Below are 22,949 nucleotides of genomic sequence, written 5' to 3'. Positions count from 1 at the left end.
GATAGTCTCTGAGTTACAATAGGAAGATATATAAGGAGGACATGGTGGAATTTTCAAACTGAGGGTGGATGGGTGTAGTCTCTTGATAACTGTGAGGGAGGGTTGAGTCCATAGGCACCCATGGGTGCACCTATGGATGCACCCACAGAAAAAAAGTGGGTGCTCAGCACCACCAGCCACAGCTGTCCAACAACACTGCCAAACAGTTGATAGCAGCTCAGGGAGGGACTTGGGGAGGGCAGAGAGTAGTGAGTGGGCAGGAGCCTCGGGGGTGGGCAGGGAGGAAAGAGGAGGGGCAAAGGCGGGGCCTCAGGGGAAGAGATGGAGCACCCTCAGGGAAAACTCAAAGTCAGCGCCTATGGTTGAGTCTGTGGATTTGTATATGGAAGATAAGGGGCAAGATAGTGGTGCCTCTGGCCTATAATAGACAGGTGAATGGAAAGATTGTGGGCCAAATGCAGTGGGCCTGTGGTGATTTGCAGCACAAATGTAAGGTGTATGGGTATAAGTGGGGTTCTGGCCTTATACTGAGGTGGGCAGAGTGAGAAAATAGAGTTAAGGTTGGTTTCAGAATCTGCACTGTAATAATTTACTTATTTACATTTATTTGAGAGCTTGTAAGAACTTTGAGTATTTGGATAGTTACCTACCTTCCCTCAGCTGTTCCTTCCCATTCTTTTAATAGCTTAACAATTTTCTCTTTGCACAGAGTTCTTTGGTATGGGCATTTTCCCACTTTAATGGTAAATAACAATCAAATACAATTCAGTTTAACTGTTAATACCATGTAAGTAATACTGTACCTTAATTGGCACTTATGAGTACTTCATTATTTTAAGCATCCAGTAAGTTTCCGCCAGTAGAAAGTTATCTATGATACTGACAAAACCTAACAGATAGTAAAATAATCTCTCTCTCTATTTATTTAGTGCTCTACATTTCCAAAACACTGTGCAAACATGATGAATTAATTAATCTAAAGTGTTACCTGACATTCTATAGAAGAGGACTTTTAAAGCACTTAGAAGTGTTTAATTGAAATCACCTCCAATCATTAATCCTGTGAAACAGTTACTTATTTCTGTATCATAGAGATTTAACAAACATCTAATGAAAGTGAATTGCAATATGCCGTGGTGCGCAGAATTCTACGTTTGTTCTCCTTTAGACTCATCTAGACAGAAACTACTTTACAACAATGACGGTTTAGAAGCAAATGAGGTGCCAGTTAAGAGTGGAAATAATGTAATGATACACTGTCCCATAGAGCATACACATTATGTGCAGGGTCTGCATTCTTCAAATGCTTGCCTTTCAACTGACATCAGAAGAACTTCTGCATAGGGAGAGAGAACTTTAAATTTGTCCTATTAGTAGTTCTGAATTTTGGAAATGACTGAGAAATCCAAAGGTGTGTCCTGTCTAAAGTGCAGCAGCAAAGGTAACTTTCAACTATTTACTTTTTCCTCATGGATGTTAAATTAATTTTAACAAGCTGAAAAAGGTGGGTACTGTGATGAACTTGCAGGTTTTCTGCTAACAAAGATTTTTCCACAGAATATGCCACTATTTCCTCTCCTAATTATACCTAATCCCACTGGGAACTGGATATGATTAGCAGCATTCACAAGCACTATTGTCATAAGAGAAATGTGTCCTTTGACCTTCAGTCCATCTCTGCACCCTCAGGTCTCCTCTATGCAAGATGTTTCTCCACCTTCAAACAGGTAGTATTTTTATGATGCAATCTGCCTCCCTCTCAAAGCCTGATTCCTTTTTACGTGTGAAGATTTTGGGCATTTTTCAAATTTCTGGCACATAGCATCTCTCAGGTCTACTACACTTTCAAGTAGTAGCACGCCGAGCCACAATCCAGGATTTTGATTGTACTGTAGCAGTGAGGCAGCTGGTGCACTGCAGATTCACTCTGACTTGCCTTGCAGTAACTCGGTGTTTAGACAAGCCCTGTATTCAAAGGTATCTCCAGGATACCTAGAAATATATCCCATTACCACCCCCCTGCACCTTGCTGAACCTTCTGCTTATCCTCCCACTCACATCCATTCCTTTTCCTTTCTCTCTGCAGGGCTACGTCTAGATTAGCGTTTCTCAAATGCAGCCACTGGGGGGGATTTCTGCAGCCATGACAGCCTCCTGGGCAGAGATGGGGGACAGGGCAAAGCAGTGGCCTCTCCCTGCAGGGCTCAGGGACTCTGGGGGAAGGCTTCAGTTGCCCCCATCAGCTCCAGGGCTCCAGGGGCAGGCTTCGCCCTGCTCCCAGCCTTCAGCCTTGAGACTCCCGTGACAGGCACTGTGCTTCAGTGGCCCCCTCCAGCTTCAGCCTTCTCTACCTTCCTCAACCCCAGCTCCAGACATGGGGCTCCTGTTCAGGGTGGCGGGGCTTCAGGAGGGCTGGCCTTACCAGGAAAGGAACAGGGTGAGCCTGGGTAGAAGGGCCTGGAAGGAAGCTCGGGGCAATGAGGAGGGAAGTACAGGGGGCTGCAGGGTGATGGGGAGCCAGGGAGGGTCAGTGGGGGGCACCAAAATGCAACTCTGAATTTTTATTATTGAGTCTTAAGAAAAACCTACACAAAATAAATTACGATTTGGACTTGTGTATGTGCATATTTATTGTGTTTCCTAAAGTTAACAAAGTATATTAGGAAAATTTTTAATAGCGACCACTAGCAAGAGCTGGTGGCCATACTCTGACACCACTAAAATTTTTGTTGTAAGAACCCCTAGTCTAGATTGATTTATAGGTCAAAAATAGTTTAACTGCATTTCTTTGATATGTGTAGAAAAACACTCCCTGTTGTCTAAGTTTCAGGCCAAACCAATTGTTCCAGGCTAAACTATTGGAGGAAGAGGAGGGCAGGACTGGGGATACAAGAAAAAGATGGAGGTAGAACTCTTGTTCATGATGGAACCAGGTGGCAACCATATCCATGAGAAGAAGAAGCAACTGAAATCAGAATCTGGACCAATTTATTATTTTGTCATTTCCATTGTGAAAAAGTTTTGTCAGCAGGTGCCATCTAATCTTGCTCAAATATAGTTCTCTCACACTGTATAAGGTCAATCTGGGGTGCCCATACACCATGGTGTGGTAAAGCCTCTGTCCCAAATCTGGACCTTAGCATCCAAAATTTGGGGGCTTAACATGAAACTCCCCCCAAGCTTATACCCAGCTTGGCTCTGATCTCACTGCCACCAACCAGGATTCAGTGCCTAACCAGAGAAAAACCAAAAACCTCAACCAAGTTTTAAAAAGAAACTTTATATAAAAAGAAAGAAAATACAGAAAAATATAACCCACTGCATTAAGATGTCAGTTACAGGCTCTTGCTTATAAGAATTAGGAATACACAGTCTGATTCAAAAAATAGCCAATTTAAACCAGTCCAGCAATTACACCCATGTAAATACATTACACTTGGTAACAGTAAGAGCTAGAAAAGCTTGGCAGATAGAAGGACAAGATCCTCACCACAACCTGCGGAGAAACAAAAAGACCCAGCCCCCCAATTCCCGCCCTGACTTAAAAAAAAATCCAGTCTCTGACTGGTCAGGTGTTTGGTTCCCTTTGTTCACCCTTCTCAGGTAAAAGAAACATTAACCCTTACTTATCTACTTATGACACATGGTAATGTGCACAATAGAAGAAGCTAAATAACTATAGAGAGGGGCACTTATCCCTTGCTGGGGCCCATCAGCAAATGAAAACATAATAAAATCCTCAGCTCAAAGCCTGGCTGTTCTTAGGGGTTCCTGCAGGACCTCGCTGTCTTTTCCCTAGTTTACTCTAACCGGAAAGTCATGTCCCAGTGGAGGGGATAGCACAATAGGATAGCAGAACTTACTAGGCAGCTGCAGAAAGAGCCTAACTCATGTTTAGAGGATGGGTCAAAGTAAGTTCCTATTATAATCCTCCTAATAAATATCTACATTTAACTGGCATTGGTCTGTAATGTGCACCAGTAAATATACTGGGTGAAATCTGCCCCTACTGAAGTCCATGGCCGTTTTGCCATGGACTTCAGTGGGGCCAGGATTTCACCCAATATATTTACATACGTCTAAAACAAATTCATTGCTTTAAATAAGGACCAAGGTTCCTTGATGCAATAATGGACAGACATGTTTTCATAGCTGCATGTCCTCATGACTTAATACTGTGTAACAAAAAAACCTGCATGTGTATTCCCAAAATGGCTCAATGCAACAACTTACCACTTGGATAAAATGGCAATAGGTTTTGAGTTGGAGGGAGAGGTTACTGCAGCTTCATATTATTTGTATGTCCGGTGGACAGGTTTATTATTGATTCTTTGTCAGCATCCTGTTAGTTCTTTTCCAAATTAGTTCCATGGCTTGACCTTGAAAAGATTTTAACAGAATGTCCACAGGTTCATTCTAATTGCAGTTGTTCCTGGTGGACTGCACCACACTAAGCTGTCACTCATCAAGTCCATTTGTCTGTGAACTGACTCAATTAAACATCTCAAATCCAATTTAGTTGATCCTTTCCACTGTTTAAAAAACTCAGTCTGTCAGCTATGAGGATTTTCCTTTAAAAAAAAACACCACCTCCTTAAGGCACTCATTGGCACTATTCCCTACTTCTGAAGAAATAAAGAATGCAAAACAAAACAAAAAAACTCATTAGGAAGAGAAAGTGAACTAGTTCTGGAGAGAAAATTAGTTAACTCCTAAATATCTGGATGGAGATGAGCATTTGTTATGATAGCACATCCTTTATTTAATTTATTTGTTTTAAGAGCTTCAAAATCTGGTCTAGGCTTGTCTGGAACTGGAAATTCTATTTGCTGTTATCACCCTTCCAATTTAAACAGATAATTGTATTACATGTTTGGAAGAGGTGGGCTTTTTGTTTTTGTTTTTACCATCCCTTTTCATGAGTGCAATATCCTGTCCTTTGCTAGAGCTGGTCGAATTATGAGGTCACTTCTAGTACATACACATTGTGAATAATGCTCACAAATAAATACCCACAATGTTTTTGATTTCTGTTTTCACAAACATTCTCATAAATAAAACCTCACTCATCCAATATTCACAAACAAAAGGGACCCCATTCACCTGCTCCATGTTACTATGCCGTAGTTGCAAAGGTATTTTGGCTTTTAACTTTGTAACACACACGGTTTACTTTGAATTTCTTAGGTATTCATTGTACCATCACTAATGATGGTCAACTCATCTTAAATGAAAATCGCTGCAAATTATCATTTCAAAGGATTTCTTGAAAATTACTTTAGGGTTAATGAATGCCTTCTACATTAGAGAAGGAGTAATTTGTGTATTTTAGAAAATTCTATTACAGATTTTGTTAAAGAAAGCTGCTACTTAAAGATGTTCGGCTCTCTAAGTTCTTATAGGGTTTGTCTGCATGGTGAGGTAATATCACGAGTGTAGTTTGGGGAAGTAGGGGGCATTGCCCCCCCATGGCAAGCCTTGGCAGGCACAGAATTTGCCCCCCTATGAGCGGCCCTGTTGGCCTGATTGGAGCTGCCCCCCGCCCCCTCCAATATAGCACCAGCAGGGTCTAAGCAGACCAAGTAATGGTCTTTAGAAATGACAACCCCATATACCACATAACCCCACCATGTAGACAAGCCCTCAGTGACTGGCAGGTTTTTTCTCCATCTCTCCAATTTTATTCTAATTAAACACAAAGATTTAAACACTTTCTGATGGTCTGTGACTGTGATGGGAGAAATGGTCTATGTAACAATGAATGGGAGGAGAGCTGCCTCCAAGACAGCAGCCAGATCCTCAGCTAGTATAAATCAACATCAGTCCAGGGACCTCAATGGACCTACCTCTATTTATGTCAGCTTAGCATTTGGCCCACTCTCTCTGTTAAGCTGTGGTCCACAATATGAAAACACTTGAACTAGTCCTTGGCTAAAATCAACGCCAGCTGAGTTTGCTCAGCCCCCCACAGGAGAAACTAAGTATCTAATTGCTTTATGCATCAGTGTATCCATTTGGGAAATGGGAATAAAACTATTTACCTACCACACAGGGATGTTTTAAGACAAAACCCATGAATGTTTGGAAATCATTTTGAGAGTCTGTTACTTACAGAGCTCAGATAGTACGGGGATGGATGCCAGTATAAGAACTTAGATCCTTCACTCTGCAGAAGTCCAAAGTATTATTTTTTATGTACGGTGAGATGAATAATACAACATGGAAAAGAAAATAGCTTTAAAAGTAGTAAAGTCAGTAATCACTGAGATGTATTCAATACACAGTCCTCATCTACTTTTTGGAATCCTAATACATAACTATGTGCAAGAGGCCAAATTAAGGTCATCCTCACTTTACAGCATATACAAGTTGTTTGAGGATAACAACATAGCACCAAAAAATTAAAAAGCATTTTCATGGCAATAACCTCATTAACCTTAACCTTAGAGGACTATGGGCTAGATTTCACCCCTGTGCCATTAGTAGGGCAGGCATAGGGATTAGTGGTGAAGATGTTTGCACCTATTCCTATTCTGCTGGAATCAGGGTTGGTAGTACACCCAGTCTCCAGGCAACCTAATGAGTGCAGCTGGCCTGTAATAGGCTGTCTAATTTATCGGACTGGTGGGAAGAGTCAGCAGACCAGCTCTTAGGCCCAGCAGGAGTTTGGCGGCTACAATACCTCCTGCGCCTGCTTGTCCTCAGCCCTGCTCCTGCCTTGCTCCACTTCAGGTAACCCAGTTTTGATGCTCAACTCCGATTCCCAACTTCCTGCACATCTGGCTCTGACCCTGGACTCTGAATCCTGACTGCTGACTTCTGCTCCAACCACTGGGCATGACTGCCCACATCCAGGTTTCCAACAGACTAGGTCAGCCCAGTTGCTGCCCTAACAGGTGCTCCCCATAGACTCTATAGCTGCCATAGACTCTATAGCTACACCAGCTTTATCTCACATTGGTAGACTATTCACCAGCCAATTTAGGCCACAACATCAACACAAGGGGGCTGTATTGGAAAGTAAAATTAGCTCATGGTATTTGCAGATGAATCACATATTTTCCCAAAAAGACTAATGGAACAAAGGTGGCTTAATTGGACAAGATTCATTATTTTACTATAGCTAAATGTTTTCACAAATGCACACCCAGGTTTATACATACATGCATACACACACACACACACCATTTATCATGTGTCATGCTCAACTAATTCCAAAAGATGATGACTTGCTCTGTTTTATACGTGCTCCCTCAGTAGGAAAACAAACGATGTTCTGTAGATATGCAAAGTAGAGAAGTCAACACTCGATGGACTGGTCTATGTGCATGACAATTGTTTTGACTGAAGGCTTACACTCTTGATATTTACTTAGTTTAGAGATGAATAGGGGAAATTTCTGCTCAGTTGTACTGGTACGAATCTGAATAATTTACAGGAAATCAACAGAGTTATTCTGTATTTATTGTGGTGTATCTGGCAACCATGTTTGTGGGGGCAGAGGAGGGATTAGAATTTTTTTTTTTTGGCTCTGAAAATTTTCCTTAGTTTTGAGAAACACGTTAAATACAAGGCAAAAATCTCAATTCTCCACTTGATATGAAACCAATAGTTACCTGACTTCTAAATTTTTTGTTAATGGTACAAAATATTTGCTCATACCACTGCCATCCTGCATAATGACTAGAAGTTGCAACTTAGCAAAGAATTTAAGCACGTGCCAGAAATAAAACAGACTATGCTTCTCAGGGCATTTCATTAATAGGGTCTCTTGTCCCAAGACGTTGCTATTACAGTACTTGCTCAGCAATTACTTTCCTTACCTTATAATTTTATACCTTTTAAAAGCATTCTATTTTCAAAAGTGTTTTCTTTCCTGCTTTAGGCTTAGCTTTAAGCAAAAAAAGAGGAAAAAAGAAAATCAATCTATGGGCAAATCATAATCAATTCAGTAAGTGGGTGGTCTTGAGTATTCCAATCCTGTAATAAATTTTAGTTCAAGACCTTTTGTTCTATAATTGCACTTGGAAACTTATTTTGATTACCCAAGTGAACAAAGATCAATGTGCAGAACACATAAGACTTAAAACATCACAGTTTATGGCTTTTGCAAGAGCAATTATTTATTCACTTTTCAGCTCCTTTGTCCTCTGCAATAATTACTATCCAATGTGCTTTTCAAAGGCACTATTCTTTTGTGTGCTGCCCCTAGATGGTGCCTCTGAGGTAACTTTCTCTGCAAAGTTATTAATTTATTTGATTTGAAATAGATGGAAGTCGTTCATTAAAAACTCCCGGGATAAACTTTGCACATATTTGTATATACAATGTTTAATTCTCTCGCATTTCAGTCTGTTCCTCCAAACAACAAACCATTATGGAAACTCTGCACAAATGGAGTTTAAATAGAAGTCTCTTTACAGAGTATATTTATTCTTTATTGTTTTCTAAGCTCGTAAGTATCTCTAGACAATGGCATTCTTATGGGGAATTATGATTATTGCCCAGCAATTTTTCAAAAACATTTCTTTTATACATAGAAAGCTCAAATTAATTTTTGGTTTTGCTTTTTGTAACTCTTACTTTCTGTGATAGAGGCTTTAGAGGTATTACTGAATTTTGCAGTTTTGATCTAATTGTCATTCCAAGCTTTATACAGAATACAAGAGAAACGTTAGACTTTTGAACATAAAATGTAACATGATCAAAGCTGAAAACTGGCATCAAATTTGATTCAATAAACCAGTATTACAAGAAGGTAGAAAGAGCCTAGAATATTGTAAATTCCATGTAATCTCAAACCATTCCCATTTCAGCTCAGAATACCTGTCTGTGCTATCTGTTAATATAAGAGCCACACAGCCGCGAGCTGTGATCTCATTGTGCTTGCTTCTGACTCTGGAATAAGTGCTGCAAAATTCTTAAGTGGGATTATTCTACATATATATGTGTTACAAGCTGCACCTGTTAAGAAATGGTACTCTTGGGCCCTGATCCTGCAACTAGATCCGCACAGAAGGACCCTGGTGTGAATCTGATTAATATCAATGCCGCTCCATGTGAGTGCAGGGGTCGACCTGCACAGACAGAGCAGTATCAGGGCCTTAATTTCGAGTTGCCCTATGTCACATTCAGACATTTGCAATATCCAAGAGCAGTCACACAGCACAGGACCCCTTTCAGTCTCTAGCGAACCGCAGCTGGCAGACAATCTATCAGTAAACACCAAGTCTTGTTTATCCAAAGAGACACTTCTTGATCTTTGATACATTTTAACATCGTTTTAACAGTGTCTCCCCCAACGAAATCTGGTCTTTTGTGTGCTTTTACCCTATAGTATACAGATTTCACAGGGGAGACCAACGTTTCTCAAATCCGGGGTCCTGACCCAAAAGGGATTTGCAGGGGGGTTGCAAGGTTATTAATGGGGTCATGATATTGCTGCCTTGAGAGCTGGATGGCCAGAGAGCAGTGGCTGTTGGCCAGGTACCCAGCTCTGAAAGAAACGCCCTGCTAGCAAGAGAAGTTAAGGTGGCCATACCATACCAGGCTTATTTCTGTGCTGCTGCCTGCAGAGCTAGGCGGCCAGAAAGTGACAGCTGACGACTGAGGGCCCAGCCCTGCAGATAACAGCCCAAAAGTAAGGGTGGCAAAACCATGTCATGCCTCCTTGCTTCTGTGCTGCTGCTGGTGGCGGCTCTCCCTTCAGAGCTGGGATCCCAGCCAGCAGCCACTGCTGCTCTCCAGCTACACAGCTCTGAAGGCAGTACCACAACCTGCCCCAAAATAACCTTGCGAACCCCCCCCCACACACACACACAATTCCTTTTGGGGTCAGGGCCCTACAATTACAACACTGAAATTTTAGATTTAAATAGCTGAAATCATGAAATTTATTATTTTTAAAATTCTATGACTGTGAAATTGACCAAAATGGACTGTGAATTTGGTAGGGCCCTACATACAAGATCTAATTCCATTTCTTTCCCCCCTTAATCACTTCACATTCAGAGTAGCAGAGACTGGGTGTACTATAAGCAGAAATCCAATTCTCCTGGGCAGTAAGAGCAATGAACAATTTGAGTTTAAATGTTAAGATTCAACAAGGCCTTTGTCTTATACCCAACAGCATGTTTTGGTATCTGCGTGTTGGATGCTGAAGCAAAATTTTTGGAATCAGCAACACAGGAGAAATGTTCTGAGGATGTTCATCTACCATATCTCATTAACACAAGCTGTTGCTATTTACTGCTTATTGTCAGGGCCGGCTCTAGCAATTTCGCTGCCCCAAGCATGGCGGCACGCCGCAGGGGCGCTCTGCCGCTCGCCAGTCCCGTGGCTCCGGTGGACCTCCCGCAGGCGTTTCTGTGGACTGTCCGCTGGTCCCGCAGCTCCAGTGGACCTGCCACAGGCGTGTCTGCGGGAGGTCCACCGGAGCCGCGGAACCAGCGGACCGTGCGCATCCACGCCTGCGGGAGCTCCACTGGAGCCACCTGCTGCCCTCCCAGCAACCGGCAGAGTGCCCCCCACGGCGTGCCGCCCCAAGCACGCGCTTGGCGCGCTGTGGCCTGGAGCCGGCTCTGCTTATTGTCAAATCAATATATCAAGTAAAGATATGATGAGTATTAGGTTTAGTGGCATTCCCTTACTTTGCCAAAAGGAAAGCACTCCTAAGTTGCATGTAAAAACATTTCTGGTCAAACCCTTACCCCCAGACAGGAGCTGGCTGGATATTTCAAACACTCTGCAGCTAGAGCAGATACCATCTTTGTAAAGGAAAATGAATATCTGCTCTTACTGGTAATGCCAGAATACAGTGGGCAAGATCTTGGGATTGCTGCAGAAGCAGCAAACTCAATCTTTGAGAGTGTGTTGTTATCTGAGATGCCCGTCTCTTTTCAGAAACCCCTCCTAGCTATTGCTCAGAGAGGTGTTCAGAGGCTCTGGAGACAACCAGGTCCCGGACTTCCTAGACCAGAAGAAAGGTCACCATGATGCAAAATCTTTGGGCATAGGGGATATTTCAGATACAAACAAATGGTACCCTGGAGAACCTCCCACAAAAAAATTTAGAATAAGGCTCTGATTGTCTATAGTATAATAAAGCTGTTGGCAAATGCTCTTCCCATCAGTCTCACATCTAAGTGAAGCTACCATGTACTAACAGAAATAGTAATGAGCGGGAAATAATGAAAGGTGAGAGAAAAGCCTATCGTAACAAGTATGTAATATTAATTCACATACTGCACCACTAGCTACACTGTGTTGAGGAACTTTTATTAATCTCTTTTGGTTTGCAAGATGGTTTACTATTTACAAGCTGTTATTCTCTATATTGAAACTATTATTGTTATTTATTATTTTGAAAGCATTACTCATCTGTCACCAGAATAAATAAATTAAAGGCTGCAATATTCTAAAACCAAGATTTATTACCAACTGCACGCTCACTTGAGCTGTACATGATTTTCAGATTTCTAATGCATATTCATTAGCTTAGGCGATTCTTATACAACCACCACATATTGCCTGTAGCTAAACCAATCACCTTTATTTCCAAGGCTTGAGGGATGGAGGTGTGTGCAGAGAGGAGCCACAGTTATTTTGTAATGGCTGTTTAATGGCATGGGTTTCTCTTCAATATACAGTACACATTTTTGCTATTGTACAGTATTCCAGCAATATCTGTGCAGTATCATGTCAATTTGCTCTATTTATTGAACAGTTTCCTATATACATTGTGAACAGAAATACAGTAAGAATGTGATTAAATGAGCATATAGTGCGGTTCCTGAATGGCCTAAAAATACAGCTTCAAAGCCAAAGCATAATGCATTTTTTACTGTGAATACCCAAACTGATATCTGAAGTAGAGCCTTTCGAGCAAGTTGTGAACTCACCTTCAGAGAATACAAAAATTCTTATCCACTACGTTCTTGTCTTCAGTCGTGATAAAAATCAACACAATCATACCTTAAATGAAACATAGCACTTCCTGACGAGAGATGAGAATGTCTTTGCCCTTTGCTTTAATAAAAATTATTTAAAAGGGTCAGAAAAATTCCAGCCTCCAGTCTATAAATGGTAATTCAACCTGTGACACATAATTTAACATATAGATTCATGTCTCTAGGCAGTAGTTATCCTACTGTTTGTAATAACCTCAGCGCCTTATCAGAGCTCTCTCTCCTCTTCCACCCCCCTGCAAAGGTGCTGGAACAATTTGTATAGTGGGGGTGCTGAGAACCATTTAACCAAACTGTACACTCTGTATATGATGGAAACTACTTCAAGCCAGGGGTGCAGCAGCACTCCCAGAACCCCTAGTTCCAGCGCCAGTGTCTCTGTCTTCTCCCCAGTGTCTTTGTCCAGCTATTCCCAGTCTCTCCCTCCCTGCATCTCCTCATGCATTCACAGTGTCACCAGGGCTGGCGCTTCCATTAGGCGACCCTAGGCAGTTGCCTAGGGCTCCAGGATTTGGGGGGTGGCATTTTGTGTGCTCCCCACTGGGAGCATGGGAGCTTCCGGTTTTGCTCCCATCGCACCGCCGAAGAAGGGCCTTCTGCCGACATGCTGCAGAAAACAGCGGCAGGCAATTGAGCAGCTCAATGACAGCTGCTGTCACCTGCGGCATTTCAGCGGAAGGCCCTTCTACGGCGGCGCGATGGGAGCAGAACTGGGAAGCTCCCACGCGCCCCATGGGGAGCGCACAAAATGCCGCCCCTCGAATTCTGCCTAGGGCGCCAGAAACTCTGGCGCTACTCCTGAGCGTCACCCTCAAGCCAACTGGCTCCCAGTGCCTCCTCCTTCTCTCAGTATTTCTTGCTCCCAGTCTCCCCTCCCCACCACTTCCTAGTCCCAACTTTGCTGCTCAACCAGTCCCTGCCCTGCTGTCCCTTCCCAGCCAGTCAGTCTCTCTTCCCAGGCACCATATCCCAATTTACTCTTTCACTGAAGGATCAGGAGAGAGAGACTTTCCAGCTCTGAGTTTCAGTGTCCAGCCCGGGGAGCAACCAACTTTGTCTCTGAACTGGAGTATGCTTAGTCACTCTTTGGAGTGCTAAGTGCTCAGCACTGGAAGCTGAGAGACGCTTGAGCACGTTAAGTGAAGATGGACTCTTTGGATATTTTAGCTGCTTAAAATCTAAGAAGTCTCTATTGAGATGTGCAAACTGATTTTTTCCCCCAAAGGCTTCTTTCATTTGCCTAAATGTGGATGGATTTTCATGGTGAAGGCAAAAAGCACACCCCTGACATAAAGGTTACTCCCTCCCAACTCCAACCATGCTAAATTTCGAGTACCTGTCACAAAGCACAGAGATCCTAGAGCTTTTCAAAGAAAAGGTCACCAGATCTTTTTTTTTCATTTTTTTTTTAAACATAGGCACACTACCTCAATTCTCAGGAATGGTTGGACAGCTGGCTGACAATTTCCAAAAAGGGTGAGCTTAAGGCAGACACACAGCACAGAAAATTTCAGCCCAAACAGTTAGTCTGCCAAAGTTATAAGCAGCTGTAAATGAGACTTATACTGCAAAGTGTCATGCAACCTTAATAAAAGTTGGCATTATGAGCCCCATGGATAGTACGAGGAGAAGGTGGTACAGTACATTAAACTGTCTCTCTCATCTCAACCTTCAAAAATCAGGCTATTTTCCAGTTATCTTTATTTGCAGTTCTCTAACCTACATCCTTCTTTTCTCCTCAAACCCCACACACTGAGAATGCTACCACAGACAGATTGAAATCAATGACAGCAATCCCACCTCCCTATGATGTGTTACAGTCATTTCCTGTGGTGTGCTTTGTTTACAGCATCAATCTCCCTTCAAAAAATTCTAACACAGCATCTAGGCACGTGAAATAAAGTTCACAGTGAATGCAGAGTGAGGGAAAAAATGCCATTCAGAGTCAACTTAGTAAAGCATGGTCGCAGGACTCAGGATTAACCTTTACTGAACACTATCTGTGGTCCTTCCTCTGCCTGCAGCACATTTCTCATTGCATACGTGGGAGGGAAAGAGAGTGTGATAGGAGGATGAAGATGGAATAAGAATTACTCAGGAAAGAAGTCAGCAAGGATGTACAGGTTCTAAGTGACAAAAGAATCTGGCAAAGCGAGATAGTTCATGTTCCTTGCATGTTTGCATGCCCCATATATTCATATAGCTGCAGTTGCTGCCTTCTGACTTCTCCACAAGACAAGCACTCTCCCAGTGGCAGGGCACACAGGAGATCTTAGGAAATGGAGTGTGTTTGTCGGTGGAGGGTGTGCGCATAGTCTGAAGGACTGACCTATGTAGAATCCTGCTGGGTGCAATTTACAGAATAATCTCAGAAAGCAATGTTACGTAGAAAGTACAAGGGGGATATGCAACAAAAAAGACAGCTGGGGAAGGACAGGGGCATAAGAAAGACTGGTACACCCGAGGGGAGTCTCCACATTTCTGTCTAGCTAACCCACAGCCGCCTTCTCCGCTGCCTTAAACAGTTGTAGTCATTAACACCTGTACAAAGTGGGTGTAAGACACTACCGCGCTGATTGCCATTCACTTTGTACTACACAGGGAGCAAGGCAGTGGATAACCAGGCCCCAGCTCATTCTTTGGCAACCCATTCCTCCTGGAAAATGCCACATTTCAATTTGGGCCTGTATTTTCCATCTGCTTACCTATGTACTGCTATACTTCAGTGTGCTGTCACCGCATTGATTTAGGCCTATCCTCAGCACTCTTATTTCTCACTACCGTTTCTCTTTCAGTGCAGTATCAGTCCTTCGATCTGGTTGCCACATGTGCACATTCCATTCAAGCAGTAAGAATTTTTGTAAAATGTATTGTTACAAAAGGATAAATAAAAGTTATGAGATCCCCAAACTATAAAGTCAGTTAAGAGATAAAACATAGGACCACAGTCCAATGCAGTATCCCAAACGGCACTCAGCTAATCCAAATTACACGGTTAAAAATGTGTATGGATGCAAAACCTCATTCAAAATATGTTGTATCTTTCCTCTTCACCTCCTGATGTTAAAAATAACCCAAAAGGTTTCTTTAATACACGTTATTTTCCTCATTATAGGATATTCTCTATAGCTGTTCTGCAAATGTTACACCATTTAATATTAATAAGTTACTAAAAGGGAAGTAATGATTATTCACTTGGAACAAATTTTGGTGCAGATCCTGTGACCTGATCTACTTGAATAGACTCCTTAGTCAATGAAGGGCTCCATTGCTTTCAATGGGATACCTTATCCTTACCTGTGTGGATCAGATTTAAGACTTTTCATGGCCCATTTCAACCCCTGAAAATAGTGGTTTATAATTAAGACAGCTTAATCTGTTGGGATGCAAACATAAACAGTACAGTTCGAAGATACCACATTTGGAAATTTGTGTTTTCTGAGATAGGTGGAAAATGTGGTGGTATCACTGAATTGTGTAATAGTAGTTGTATGTTAGTGCAACACAATCTCAAGGGAGTTTTCTGTACAGGAGATTGTATTTTCTTCTGCGGTTATTTTTATGCCATGCATGGTTAGTTGCCCAATGAATTCTAGAAGTCCTAATAACTAAAACTTGTGTGTGTCATTACCATGGGGAAACACCAGATCAAGGATATATAATTTCATATGAAAATAGACAAGGTACAGCACGTAGCTGTAAAGACACTGCTTTTCTAGAGGATAGGCAGGTGTGCAGCTTTAACAACATGTCATTAGCCTGGATTTTTTTTTTTAAGCAAGCAATAGCTGTTCTCTTTTTAATTCATATGCTTAAGCTGTGTTTGCTGTCATTGAAGTTGCATGATAAACTTAATAGGAGATAAAGCCCAAAGTTGTCTTCTATTGCCTCGTACCAATGCCACATACCCCCTAAGAGTCTATTTTAAATAGCAGAATAAGCATTGCAACTTCAACTTTCAGAGAGGTTTTCCTATATGGGCAAGAATCAGCCTGAGAGTTTTATTGTGCTTTAGCTTAATTTAGTTTCCTAGACACCAAAATGTCTTTGAACTGTAGGGGACACTCTTTTCAAGCTAAGGAATATGATAATTACCTCTCAACAATGAGAATGAATGTGGTATTAATGAGTGGATGTCAATTTATCAAACTAAGAAAGTATCTGCAAAATATTAGTAATATTGCCAGCTGATTTTAGAGATCATCTGCCATTTGAATTACTATTGGTAACAAATTATTTCCAAGGGTTATTATTCATGCTCACTAGGAAATTAAAATGTCATAATATGATAAAGTGTTAAAGAAACAATATCTCGTATCTGAACCTGCATATGCTGCATTAAATCACTGAAAAGTATTTTTTTCTGTAGTGTCCATAACAGGTTCTAGTTGGTACATGGGAGTAAATGAAGTTGATTATTTAGTCCAACAGTTTTGACTTAGTCAGTGAGCTTGTAAAATTAAATATTCAACATGCATAGAATTCAATGAATACAATTAACACTACAGAATAGTGTGGGATAGCTGCCCTCAGGGTAATATTACAGAATCCTTGTTCACATGGAGCCCCCTACCTAATGATTCCTCCAAGAGCTTGTTTTACAAATATATTAATGGATTTGTTTATGGATAAAATAATGCAATCACTGATAAATAACTTGAAACTTAGGAAGGCATCTTTTCAAGAGCTATCTTACCTGCGATTGTGTGATTATATTATATAGAGTTAAATGATTCACTGAGAGGTAAGTATTCATTCTGACATACATTCAGAAACTAACAGAGAAAACAAGCTAGCCACTGGCCAATTTCAAATATTAATCCTTCCTTCCTTCCTGTGTATATATTATAATTCTGTAAAACACTGTCATTTTTCTTAAACTGACGCAACATTTAGTAAATCATTTTAACGGGGTCAAGTCCTGATTCAGTTGTGTTAATATATTTAAAGCTCAAGAGTCTAACTCATTAGGATATATAGTGCAATCAACATACAGAAGTGAATCATCAGCATAATAATGGTACCCCAACTCCTAGTTAGAAATTCTCTCTAAGAGTCCTTTTATGCAATGGTTGCCATTAAAGTCAAGATTTATCATCTAGCACAAAAGCACAGCATCCTGGATACTGCAGTTATTTTCTGTAGTAGTGTGACCATATTTTCCAAAGGCAAAATGGAACACCTCATGGGGTTAGACTCATCCCCGCTCCCACACAGGCCTGGCCCCAGCGGTTTCTCCGAGCCCTGCCTCATGGGGCTGGCATTGTTGCTTGCCCCCTCCCCCAATGTTCCTCCACACCCCACTTTTTAACAAAAGAGGGCATTTGTCCTGTTTGCGCTTGATCAAGCTGGCAAGATCAAATGTGACAAATGCCCACTTTTGCCAAAAAAGTCAGGTCGGCCGGGACAGGGCTTAAAAAAGGGGTTTTCACAGCCAAAATGAGAGGTATGGTGACCCTAAGCTACAGGGAAATATTGAGGTGATTCAGATATCACACTACAGAAACAAAATTAACTAGATGAGTAATGCTATTGAAGTCAATTAGATGACTCACATTCTGAAAATTTAGCATGAGACTATGTGCTTTGCTGCACTGGCCCCTGCATGTTCCCTACCATCCATCACCATTGATGGAATTATTCCTTCCCCAGGTATGATTTGAAAAATGAGCAGCATTTAGAGAACCATCACTAACATCCTTAAGTTACTGAAACTGTCACCCACAACGAATCTCATCAAAAGGGCCCAGAAATCCAGCCTGAGCTAAGTGCCTCTGATTTAAAATCACCAGATTCAAGACAAAGACAACTCCACTCCTCTAGCAGCAAGTGCGAGGCACATTTCTTTGAGCTTCCCTTTTCTAATCTAAATAGATAGCAACATGTATATTAAAAATATTCCTGAAATCCTATTTACCTAAGACGCTCCATTGCACACACTGGTCCCCCTGGGGAGAGGCAGAGGGAACAAACAAAACATGACCAGTACTGTGAGTACGACTATCTAATGTCCTAGTGGGAGCCACTCAGATACTACAGGGATGAGTGCCATATAAGAGCCTATATAAAACAAAATAGTAATTTGTTAACAGGCTGTTGAGTTTCTTTTGAATCATATGGATTGTTTTGGGAAGAACATGGTGCAGACACAAAGTACTTACTATCCATCCAGGGACGGGAGTCACAGGCTTTCTGCTATATACAAGCCTGTGAAAGCTGAGGTAGGTCAGACTCCTGTGTTTGCACCTAAAATTAATGAACCTGCTCTGCACAAAATTATCATTAATTGTAACTGTCATGTAACCCTTCTTCAGTACAGTAATTTTTGCTAAAGAAATGAACCTGTTGAAGGACAAAACAGACAGTGTTTATTATCATGACATGGGAGTTCTACATCGAGTTCCATAATTTAGGTGTCTGGTTACCAACATTTCTCTACTGAAAAAAGAGGCAGAAGGAACTTTTTGGGCATCAGGAGAGAGGGATAAAATCATGACTTAAAGTTCTCGCTTCCAGGCATTGACATAACAATTTAATATGGCCCTCATCTTGTTAGTTTTTCACAGAACTAAAGGAATTGATAATGTGTGAAAGGGGTGATGGAGTTTTAGCTTAAAACATCTACTGGCAAAACTGTTTTTGCCTACAAAACTCTAACAGTCGCAGTTTAAAATAAATCTTATTTCTGAGTTATAAATACCTCCTGGGAGGGAGAAATCATCACTACAATTATAGCTAGCCTTTTTGCAGGTTAAATTCCAAAGCAAATAATCACAATTTATGGTGTTAATTAAAGATACACAATGCTGTGCTGCAGAAAATTGAAAACTGTTTGAAAATAAAGAGGATTTTATACATTAAGCAATGTTCCAGGTGCACCTGTTTCTCAGATAATTACAAATTATAGAAAGTCCCGCTGTTATAATTATAATACTAGTTAGTATTCTTCAATTTCCAACATGCCGGAGTCTCTCTTTAATACAGCAGTGTGAACGTACTGTTAAATTACCTGTGCTGATAAATTAGATGTTCAATAGATTGGCAACTTGATGTTTTGCAAATCTGATCTCCCCGCGCCCCTCCCCTTCCAGTAGTTAAATTAACAAGCATTATTTCTCTTTTCTATGTACTCTTTCTTTCAACGTAACTGATGTGCCTAATGCAGGAAGTAGATCATCAAAGGTGCTATGGTGCTTTCCATCTGTTTTTGGGATACTTCTGCCTCTTTTACACATTGTTGCTTTGAGTCAATATTATTAATTAACACCCGCCCCCAAGGACTTGAATCGGGATTGGGGCCTCCATTATGCTGGGAACTGTACAAGCCAGAGGCAAGCCCTTCTCTAGAGAATTTTCAATAGCAGCAAGATTGCAGGTGTTAGACGCAGCCTATTAATAAGATTCTATAATAGAAGTAAATGGTATGGAGAGCTAGAGCAGAAGATTTATAACAAAACGCTTGGTATGGAGAGACTAGTGGATGTATTTAATCCTGTACTCAGTAGAAATATTTCATGAAGGGACCTGTTTCACCTTTCTGACCTATTTAGCTTTCTGGAAAACCATTTCTTAGCTCATGGTAATACAGATCTTCTGTCAATCAAGGAGCATTACTGATCCTACTATCTATAGTACTTCTAATATGCCCATCGCCTAGGTATCTAGGCGCCATGCCCTTTGAAGTCAATGAGACAATGTACATGAGTAAGGATTACTCTGCATGTGTAAACTTTGTCAGGATCAAGTGACTGCTGGTTATTCTTATAGGATCAGCAGCAGTTTTGGTAGTGCTGCAACTGAAGCCAGCCCAAATATGGATCCTGCTTCAATAAACCAAACCCATTTTATAAACTATTACATCTCATTCTCCCCACACCCCCATTTTAAACATTAAGTGGATAAAGTAGTCATGAAAGGTGCTGGAAAAACACTTCTGAAGATTTGGGCCAAAATATTCACACCTGGATGACAAAATTTGGGCATTTAATTCCATAGTCAGGCACCTAAATAAGTGTCCTGATTTTGAGAGGTACTGAGCACCTTCTGAAAACTGACTTCTTTTAAAGTGCCTTGTAAAGGGGGGCAGTCAGCTCTTGAGCGCCTCCTGCTGCTGCGTGTAGTACTGCAGGTCTTTTCCCACTCTTGGCGCCCCCTCTACGTTGTCGATCTCATTTGGTGGGTCTTCATTGGCTCTGGTCAGGTCACACAGTTAAAATGAACTCCTTCTGGGATAGCAAAGAGTGCAACAAAAACTGTATCGGCCCTCACCAGGGTCTTCAGCCCCCACTCTGGGCTCTTTAAATTCAGCTCTTCCCTTGGGTTTCTAAATGAGCCTTGTTCCCTTCTTGAGGCTTGCACCACTTTGCTGGTGAGGGGAAACCCAGTCAAGCCCACCTGTCCCGGTTCCAACCCTGGGATTCTATACACAGCAGCCACATACCGCTCACTTCCATTCATTGCTATTTTCCCAGGCCTCTCCCTGCCTGGTCTCCTATCTTCACCCCGGCCTTAGGGTTAAAGTTTCCAGGTCCTTTGGTGTTGCCAGGTCCAGAGGTGTTTTGGGGAGTAGGCAGGTTAGTGAAATATACAACTTGTGTGCTCTCCAGGGGATTCCAGTTGTAGGATTATTGTCTACAGTGCTTCAATACAAGTATGGAACAAGGAGGCAAAGTGAATGGAGAACACAATGTGCTCACACAAAGCTCTGTGCCATGGGTGTGTTGATGATGGGTTACCTTCAGAGAAGTTGGATTGCAATAATATCTCATCCCATATTTTGCAGAGCTGCTGAACCAAGTTAATATTACAGTTCTTTAAAACACACTCCCCCTGCCCCGAAAGAAATGGAGGAACACCTTAGAAATGGCTGAAATACGGAGTTGCAGCTACTGTTTATATTTATAGCCGCACTGCTGAGAATAAGCTTTGTCACAAAGTCCTAAGACAGCATCATAATTAGGTGGAAACTATATCAATGCTAATCAATGGACGTTGGTGGGAAAAGACAAAGCTGTGTCAATGGAAGTCTAAGGGAACAATATTATAACCTAAAGAAAGGCAAAATGAGATCAATACAAGTCAATGGAGCGGACATTATGATGTGTAGAAGGACAAAATAATGCTGATCTAGAAAAAAAGGTGTTGTAAAGACTGAATATTTTAGACTGAACAACATGGTAAACTATTATGTGAACAACTGAATTGATTCCTATGATACGCAATGATTTTGCCTTCATGTACCACAATGTCATTTTGTTTATACCATTTCATTTGTTTAACTGAAAACAACTGTGCAGATGCCTTATAATAATACTAATATTTATATTAATAAATAATGTTCTATTTTAGAAACATCAAGTGTCACAAGAATGTTGGGAGCTAGCGAAATAATTATATTATGCAAATTTTGCTGATGGGCAAACTGAGAAGTTCAATGCCTTAACCAAATTCACACCGCAAGTCATTGTCAAAATTTGGATTAGAACCCAGAGTCAGTGACTTACCACAAATAGGTCCGATAGCTTATTATATTGCATCTTCCTTGCTGTAAAGAAGCAAGGGAATTATAGCAATCCATTGCTGTTAATCACTTCTTTTAAACTCACCTAATTAGAAGCTCCAGAATTTTCTCCTTTTCAGAGCTTCTTGGAATCCTCTCTGCCTCCTTTGCAAGAACAGCTGAGGAGTGTCACAGAGCTGTAGTCCTAGACAGCATCATGCAGATAAAGAAACACTCCATCCAGATCTGAAAAATAAAGGTTCACTTGAGCAGCTGCTCTAAAACACAGTTTACAGGTCTGCCAAAAAACAAACCATCTTAATAACTAATGCAAACTCCTTCTGCTAGCTGTAGTAATTTTAAGATTAAAGAAGAGCATTATTTAAGCAGGCAGCTAACGATACTTGTAGCTCTCATATTCAACAGTAGCTCTCACCTCAGAGGGTCATGTTTAAAAAATACATCAGATGATTTATAACTGGGAAATTAAGAACAAACAAACAGAGGAACAGAAAAGACAGGCCTGAGCACTGTAAAGAGGGGTGTTGAGCTAGAATAAAGTTCTCATCTTGCCACTTAAATGAGCCCACCAAGCCCTCTATTTGCCTCAGAAATCCTCTTGTTTAATACTCTAGCAATGGATTAGGCTAGAGCACAGAATCTCATCCTAGTTACACCAGTGTAAATTAGAATAATTCCAACAGAATCCTTGGAGTAACTCTAGGTTTACAACAATGTAATTGTGATCAGAATAAGTCTCCCCACGTGTAAGAATAAAGAGTTTTTCTATCTTTAGCTCATAGCAGTGCAACAGTTGAGATATCATAAAGTACACAGTATACAGTTTCAGAGGGGGAGCCATGTTAGTCTGTTTCAGCAAAAACGAGGAGCCTTATGGCACCTTAAAGACTAACAAATTTATTAGAGCACAAGCTTTTGTGGGCTGTGACACTCCATCCATCTGAAGAAGTGGGTCATAGCCCACAAAAGCTTATGCTCTAATAATTTTTTTAGTCTTTAAGGTGCCACAAGACTCCTTGTTGTTTTTACAGTATACAGTGAAATCCAGACTTAGAAAAGCGTCCCAAAATTCTACCTGCCAATGCTCTAAAAAAAGATTTCAGTGTGCACTCAAGTATTTCACAATAATTTCTTGGTTTTCTTAGGCATGAAACCCTGTGTGTCTGTGATGAGTGAGCTAAGAAAGCATTCTGGGATAATAAACACAAAGTAATAGATTATACATACAACCTCGCTTCAGAAATCTTTGTTCGGGAATACCTCAGCAAGTAGATTTTAACTTGAGCCGTTAACACGTATGTAAAATTAAAAGAATGATAAAAGTCACTCTTCAGAAATGTTATAGATTAAGGATGGTTTTGCAATTGTAGGACTGGACCAAGAGTCAAAAGTTCTGGGTACAATTCCCAGCTCTGATGGACCAGCAGGGGAAGCAGCTGGCCCTGTGCGCTGCAGCTTTGCCC

The 22,949-nt window shown here is 41.2% G+C and overlaps 1 protein-coding gene across 5 annotated transcripts in view; it reads right to left on the bottom strand.

Annotated features, from left to right (window-relative positions):
• The window catches only part of TENM1 (teneurin transmembrane protein 1), a 1,495,391-nt gene that overhangs the window by 1,224,107 nt on the left and 248,335 nt on the right, over window positions 1–22,949 (bottom strand). For all 5 annotated transcript variants that reach the window (XM_075068828.1, XM_075068831.1, XM_075068830.1 and 2 more), the window contains exon 2: window positions 21,572–21,711. The gene's annotated coding sequence lies outside the window, so the exon portion shown is untranslated. The remainder of the gene's footprint in view (window positions 1–21,571; window positions 21,712–22,949) is intronic.

The sequence above is a fragment of the Chelonoidis abingdonii genome, chromosome 8 (assembly GCF_003597395.2).
Source record: "Chelonoidis abingdonii isolate Lonesome George chromosome 8, CheloAbing_2.0, whole genome shotgun sequence".
NCBI classification, from domain to species: domain Eukaryota; kingdom Metazoa; phylum Chordata; order Testudines; family Testudinidae; genus Chelonoidis; species Chelonoidis abingdonii.
This window is presented reverse-complemented; position numbering and strand designations above follow the sequence as displayed.